The 6,040-nt window shown below is 39.4% G+C and overlaps 1 pseudogene; it reads left to right on the plus strand.

Annotated features, from left to right (window-relative positions):
* The first annotated feature begins 5,169 nt into the window (after nucleotides 1–5,169).
* Nucleotides 5,170–5,764, plus strand: LOC132500260 (ribulose-phosphate 3-epimerase-like protein 1; annotated as a pseudogene).
* The last annotated feature ends 276 nt before the right edge of the window (nucleotides 5,765–6,040 follow it).

The following is a 6,040-nucleotide window of genomic DNA, read 5'->3' on the forward strand; positions in this document are numbered from 1 at the left end:
AGAAGGATTATGAGCTTTGTTCTCCTTTGGGGGATTATTGCTGTTTTCTCAATGTAAGAACAATTTCATCTCAGACACCTTGAGCCACCTGCATATATTTGTCATACTGGAAACAGCATTGTTCATGGCAATTTGAGTCAACAAATTAACTATATGACAGGAGGGACAGAAGTTTGTTTCCATTTATAAGATAAGCAAAAACAAAAATAACAGTCTATAACGTTAAAATCTGCACAGGAAGAACTTTGTTGTATGAAAGTTATCCAGACTACATCATTCCTTAAATCATGAACTCAGTTAGCTATTGCATAGAGTCATGAAATAGTTAGAAGTGCAAAAGTTGGAAATGATGACCAAGGTGGGCTAGTTTGCCTGTATCCTGTGTATAAGCCCTTTCCGTGTCATCTCCAATATGTAGTTTCTAGAGGGGAATTAAGAACTAATTACTGTCTAATTTTGCTTCTTGCTTCCCCAAATTCTTTCATCTGCTGATCACTTTTTACCATGAAGAGCAGCCCCACAAATACTGGGAGATATCTGATACATCTCTGTGAGTCATCTTTTCTCCACTCTTAATTTCTCCATCCCTAACAGCTTTCCTCTATTTTGAGCTCTTCTCTGGACACACTCCAGTTTATCAGTGTCCCTCTTCATTGTGATACCTGCAACTGAGTCCCTTAGAGTGCGATTATAACTTCTTTGTCTTTGAACACTGCATTTTAGTAACACAGCCAGAGTTGGAAATAGATTTTGGCAGCCACATCACACAGAATAGTTTGCCTGGATCCATCTTCACTCTCTAGGCACATTTAGCCAATGACCATTCTGCCTAGTCCTATGATCCTGCTCTTCTTTACTTCTCAGGTTTTCAAGAGTATTTGAACCCAGTATTTCACACAGGGACTGGGTCTTCTGAGCTTACATGTCTACTCATTTCTGTTGGCTTGGCAAAGAGCTTATGCTTTGAAATTATTCTCATCAAATGGAAAATTTCTTAAATGTTTGCTGGGCTGAACACTTAAACATAGAAATAAAGAAATTCAGTCATCTCTTGTTTTTAACCTATCCTAGATAAAATGACTGTCTACCCAGTTGGTGATTCTCTAGCTCCTAAATGATAGATTGGATTTTGATACTACCTGGACCCTCCGTGTTTCATACCATCTTCCCTTAGTTCCTTATGCTTCAGCCACACTAGTTCTTTTTTGTTTTTTAATGCGTCAGACCCTTTATTCTCTCTAGGCTTTCCTTCCTTCTCTTGGCCTTACTGTAGCTGACTCATTCTCACTCTTCTCAGTGAGAGCTTCCGTGACCACCCCATCTGAAATGGCCTTGCTCAGGTACTCACTATTTTATTATCTTTCCAACTGCTCATGAGTAAGTCGTTATATACCAGCAATCCTGTTGACTCCACTTAAGACTATATGCACAATTGGACCACTCCTCACCATCTCTCTTGATATCACCCTGGTCTGAAATAACCACCATCTGTTGCCTAGTTTATTGCAGTATCTTTTAAATCGTCTCACTCTGTCTCTCTTGCCTCTCTCCAATTCACCTTTCATTTTGAATAATTAATGCATGTACCCTAAATAAGATGGTGTCATATAGAGATGGAGAAATGGTTAGCAATTTGAGATGTATTTGGGGGTCAAAAGGGTAGAATTTTGGTAAATTCAATGTGGGAAGAGGAGAGAAAAAGGGAGAATGACCTCAAAAAGCCTGGGTTTTTGCTTTGAGCACCTAGATGGATGGTGCTGCCATTTGTTGAGATGTCTAAGGCTGGGGAAAGAACTGATAGGCATGACAGACAAAATATGTCAAGTCCTCTATTTCGGACATACTGAATGTGAGATGCGTATTAGACTTCCATCAGTATCTATTTTTATTTTTTCCGCTAAGGACTAAATATGTTCTTCAGTCTGAGGACCTATAGCTTTCCTCACTTCTGAAAAAGTCTAAGTTGTTATCACTTCAAATATGGCTTCTTTCCCCATTCTGACTCTTATTCCCACCTGTTAAGAATATATGTTGGGGGGGAGACCTTCAGGATGGCGGAGGAGTAAGACGTGGAGATCACCTTCCTCCCCACGAATACATCAAAAATACATCTACAGGGCTTCCCTGGTGGCGCAGTGTGGTTGAGAGTCCGCCTGCCGATGCAGGGGACGCGGATTCGTGCCCCGGTCCAGGAAGATCCCACAGGCTGCGGAGCGGCTGGGCCCATGAGCCATGGCTGCTGAGCCTGCGCGTCCGGAGCCTGTGCTCCGCAACGGGAGATGCCACAACAGTGAGAGGCCCGCGTACCACAAAAAAAAAAAAAAAAAAATTGTGGAATTAAATCACTAAGGGCTCTTTAGAACCTAAACTAATCTTCAACCAAAGTTCTACCGTATTTGGTGATTGGTTAGTCCCTCCGGGTATTCTTTTCATAGTTTGCAACTAGATGAAACAGGTTTAAAAAGTCTTATAAACTGAGAAGTATGAATTTCAAAACCTATTTTAAAATGATAAAAGTACTAAAACAGTCATTGTAAAAGCAATTTAAAAAAGACAAAAACATTAGAGAAATAAAAATGGTATGAGTCAATGGTCTTCAAACTTGAGTAAGCCCTAAAACAGCTTTACAAATTATATATCTCCTCACACATTTTAATTTGGCATCTATAAGTTTAAAATCGTAAATGTAATTAGTTGAAATGATATAATTTCCATTTTATTGTGTATTAAATGTACTTTAAATATATTTTCCATCATAACCCTGAAGCTACATAGTTAGCTCATTCAATTTATGGAGGATGTCCGCTTTGTAATTTTCAGGACAAAGCCAGTCCTCATTGTCAAACTAATAAGTCAAATCAAACCTAGAGTAACTTTCTGTTCGAAAAAGTCTCACTTTGATTTGAAAATGACTGTGATACCCATCCCTCTGACGATAATCTCACCTCTTTTTTTTTTTTTTTTTGTGGGTATGCGGGCCTCTCACTGTTGTGGCCTCTCCCGTTGTGGGGCACAGGCTCCGGACGCGCAGGCTCAGTGGCCATGGCTCACGGGCCCAGCCGCTCCGCGGCATGTGGGATCTTCCCAGACCGGGGCACGAACCTGTGTCCCCTGCATCGGCAGGCAGACTCTCAACCACTGCGCCACCAGGGATGCCCGATAATCTCACTTCTGAGTTCAATTCTAAGGTAGATAGAGAAGGCAGGAAGCATTGTTATGAGTCCGCCCCCTGGATGAACCAAGGCATTGGCTTCTGTAGCATTTTGCACAGGGGCTGTCTTTGCCCTTGTGGGACTCCTCTTCAGGAGCTGTGTGCTCTGAATTACCCATTTGTCATGCAGAAGGCTTTTACACCACGGAGCATGAATAAGAATAAGAATCAAGAATGGAAGAGAAGTATTGATATTTTGGGGGGCATAACAGTACAGAGTTGATTATGAGAAGAGGTAAGAACCAGCAGACCACAATCTATTCTCAGACAGGTCAGTTTTAGGAAAGAGTATATATAAAGTTTAAAGATCTAGAAATCAATTTTCTTAACAATACCTTACTCTCTATACTTCCTTGAAATTCTTTGATACTCTGCTTGAAGATTCCTGGGATATTCTAAATATTATAGAAAACCTCAAAGAAAATGTTTATAAGGATGTGATGATTTCCCTTTCTGGTTAGATGGAAGACTAGCTTTCCAGAGAAGTCATCCAGCACTGAACTAAAAATTCTGGTTAAAATATTTTTTAAAACATCTTTTAAAATACTTGACTGAACTGTTGGGAAAAGAAGGAAGATCCTTGCTATAGACAATAAGAAAGTAAAAATCCAGAGTTAAGCCTGTCTTATGCTGCTGCTTGCCATGGGAGCATCTAGATATCCTAGGTGATCATATGCTAGGGAGAATAAACAAAACATGAGGCTTGGTAAAGCTGAGAGGATGGACATCCACATGAAGCCAGAATCCCAGAAAGTTTATATTGTCAGAGGATTGAACTGGGATTTGGTGGTAATGGTGGGGTGCCTGTATCAGTCAGAGTTCTGACTGATTATATCTATATCTATATATCTATATCTATAATCCAGTACAAGAGTTTATCTATGTCTATATAAACAGATTTATCTATATATTTATCTCTATATATGTATTTATTAACCATTTATTTATTTATTTAAAGGGATTGGCTTACATGACTCTGGGAGCTGGAAAATCAGAAATGTGTAGGGCAGGCCAGCAGGCTGGGAACCCTCTGGCAGGAGCTGAAACTATAGTCCAAAGGCAGAATTTTTGTCTTCCTCAAGAAACCTTGGTTTTGCTCTGCTGGTCTTTCAAATGATTAGATAAGGCCCACTCAGATTATCAAAGGTATCTCCTTTTCTTAAAGTCAACTGACTGAAAGTATTAATCCCACCTACAGAATACCTTCACAGCAACATTTAGATTAGTGTTTAAGTGGGTAACTGTGTACTATAGCCTAGTCAGACTGACACAAAAACCAACACAGTGTGGGGTTGAGTGAGAAACTCACCTATTTACTATCTTTAGATTTAAATGAAAAGTAGAAAACAATCCTTGAAGAATTCCTAACCACAAGTTTGTTACCACGTGTATTTGGGGCCAGAATTTATGCCATCTGTGTTAGCTGCAGCCCCCAATAAATCTACACCAATTATTTGGTTAAAAGTATTAACAGCAGAACTTAGATGATGGAAGTGCTCTGAAACTAGACTGTAGGAATGCACAACTGTGTGAATTTATGAAAACTCAAACTGTACACTTAAAATGGGTGGATTTTATGATATATAAATTATACCACAATAAAGCTGCTTTTAAAAAAAGTGAGCAGAATAACATACCGTTTCCAAGGTTGTGAGAAGGAGGTACTCACATATGTTGCTGTTTGGAATGAAAGATAGTACAACCCTTATGGATGGAAATTTCACAATACCTAGCAAAATTGTATATGTATTTATTGAGTCAGAAATTTACAGTGATATTCATTGCCACACTATTTACAATGGCAAAAGACTGAAAACAATTTAAATGTCCATCAATGGGGGATTAATTAAATAAATGGCAGACAAACTTTAAGATAAAATGAATTACTAGAGATAAAGAGGGTTACAAGATATTGGTAAAAGATTCAATTCATCAAAAGATATCATTCTCTTGGTACAATGGCATCCAATGGCGAGATTGGCCTGTCCACCCTCAACAGCAACCTGGCAAATTTAGGGGCTGAGAGCCCCTGGATGCTGGACTCCAGGGCTGGTTCTCTGCCCTTGGATACATTTTGTCACCAACATCACCCTGCTGTAGAAAGCCTCCACGACCAGCTAGGTTTGGATATGCACGTGATAGTGTCTCGGCTAGACCAGTGGATAAAGCGAATGGCTGTAGCAAGAACCAATCAATATTTAATCTGGAGGTTACTGAGAATCCAGGGCTTTGATTAAAGACATGTGAGGATGAGATGAAATTGACCTTGCCATCAAACTAGGCATGTGAGCATTTGGCACCATGGGCTAATCAGATAGAGAAGGCTTTGGTTATGACAGTGGAACCTGGGTTTGGAAGGCAGAAATCCATGGAAGATATGATGCCAAGGATTCACTGATTGACAGTGGAGTGGGTACTGACACTGTCCATAACTGTACAGAGTCAGGAGGTAACATGAGTGTGTCTGGCAATGAGGAGTGAAGATGTATCTGTGACAATGTGTTTAAAAATGTGTGCTCAGTGTCTACTCAGAAACGTTCTCTTGATCAGTGAAACCTCAAAATCCGAGTGTTTCTTCTCATGAAATCTTTTAACTGGAAAGCAACAATGTTGACTACAAAATTATATTGGGATTGAGGCAATGCTGCTTTCCTGGGCAGTTATTCATTCCAGTGCCTAAAATCTATTTGTTCTGAGAGGTTAGAAATTGATGTATTTAACTACATTTTTAGAGATGGAATTTAAAGATTAGTGTGATGAATATTCTGCTTTTACTTGGTGACTTCATTTTTATGAAGTGTGAATATATGGCTTTATTATTATGATTAT

This window comes from Mesoplodon densirostris, chromosome 12 (genome assembly GCF_025265405.1).
Source record: "Mesoplodon densirostris isolate mMesDen1 chromosome 12, mMesDen1 primary haplotype, whole genome shotgun sequence".
In the NCBI taxonomy this organism is placed as follows: Eukaryota; Metazoa; Chordata; class Mammalia; order Artiodactyla; family Ziphiidae; genus Mesoplodon; species Mesoplodon densirostris.